The sequence below is a fragment of the Triticum urartu genome, chromosome 2A, assembly GCF_056163025.1.
Source record: "Triticum urartu cultivar PI428250 chromosome 2A, HENAU_Tu73, whole genome shotgun sequence".
Lineage (NCBI taxonomy): Eukaryota > Viridiplantae > Streptophyta > Magnoliopsida > Poales > Poaceae > Triticum > Triticum urartu.
The window spans coordinates 678,584,250-678,585,970 of NC_141874.1; positions in this window are offsets into that span (position 1 = coordinate 678,584,250).

Genomic DNA, 1,721 nt, shown 5'->3' on the forward strand with positions numbered 1-1,721 from the left:
GAGTGTCCAAATGAGGTGTAGTTTTCGACCACGCAATCGTGATCCGACGGCGGAGGACATGGGATAGGTTTGGATGGGTTATTGGGCCACTTTGGAGGGGTGTTGGGCTGCAACACACACGAGGCCTTTGTGGTTCCTCGGTTAACCGTTGGAGTATCAAACTGACTCCAAATGGCACGAAACTTGACAGGCGGTCTACCGGTGGTGTACCAAGGCCGCTTGGCAAATCTAGGTCCATTCTGAGAAAGTTTAACACCCGCTCATGAAAAGAGACAAAAGGGGTACGCCGGAGGACGTAGGAGTGTCGGATTGCAAAACGGACAACGGGGAAAATGTTCGGATGCATGAGACGAACACGTATGCAAATGTGATGCACATGATGACATGATATGAAATGCATGACATGAACAAAATGCAAAACGAAGACAAAACCCAACCACAAAGGAAATCTCATAACTTAGAGTCGAAAATGACAAGAGTCGGAGTACAAATATGACAAATTACATCCGGGGCGTTACAACACTCCACCACTACGAAAGGATCTCGTCCTGAGATCTAGGACTGAAAGAACTCCGGATACTCGGAACGGAGGTGGTCCTCGCGTTCCCAGGTGGCTTCTCGGTCGGAATGATGTGACCACTTCACTTTCAGGAATTTGATAGACTTGTTGCGTGTCTTGCGCTCGATTTCTTCAAGAATAGCAACGAGATGCTCATGATAAGACATGTCTTTTTGGAGATCAATCTCTTTGAAGTTGATGGTGCGTTCAGGCGTCCTGAAGCACTTGCGAAGCTGTGACACGTGAAACACGTCGTGCACATTTGCGAAGTTGGATGGAAGCTCAAGTTGATAGGTGAGGTCGCCTCTTTTGCCAATGATCTTGAAAGGACCCACGTATCTAGGGGCAAGCTTCCCTTTGATACCAAAGCGACGAGTGCCTTTCATTGGAGAGACGCAGAGGTAGACATGGTCTCCGATCTCGAAAGCCAAGTCATGATGCTTGCTATCATAGTAACTCTTCTGGCGCGATTGCGCGGCTTTGAGATTTTCACGAATGACTTTGCACATTTCTTCAGCTTCTATGATTAAGTCATTGCCAAGAAGTTGGCGTTCACCATTCTCTGACCAATTAAGAGGAGTACGACACTTTCTGCCATAGAGAATCTCGAATGGGGCCTTGCCCGAACTCACTTGGAAACTGTTGTTGTAGGAGAACTCGGCATATGGGAGACAATCTTCCCACTTCATACCGAAGGAAATGACACAAGCCCTGAGCATATCTTCAAGAATTTGATTGACTCGTCGACTTGTCCACTAGTTTGAGGATGGAAAGTTGTGCTGAAGTGAATGTTGGTGCCCATGGCCCTCTGGAAGGAATCCCAGAACTTAGAAGTGAAGATGCTTCCACGATCTGAAGATATCAACTATGGAATGCCGTGCAAAGAGACAATCCTGGAGGTGTATAGCTGTGCCAACTAAGCTGTTGTGATAGATTCTTTGATAGGAAGAAAATGAGCCACTTTTGTAAGCTTGTCGATGACAACAAAGATAGCATCATTTCCATGTTTGGACTTGGGAAATCCAGTCACGAAGTCCATCTCAATATGGTCGAACTTCCATTCTGGAGTAGCAAGAGGTTGGAGGAGACCAGTTGGTCGTTGGTGTTCTGCTTTCACTCTTCTGCAGACATCACATTCATTCATGAACTGAGCAATTTCTCG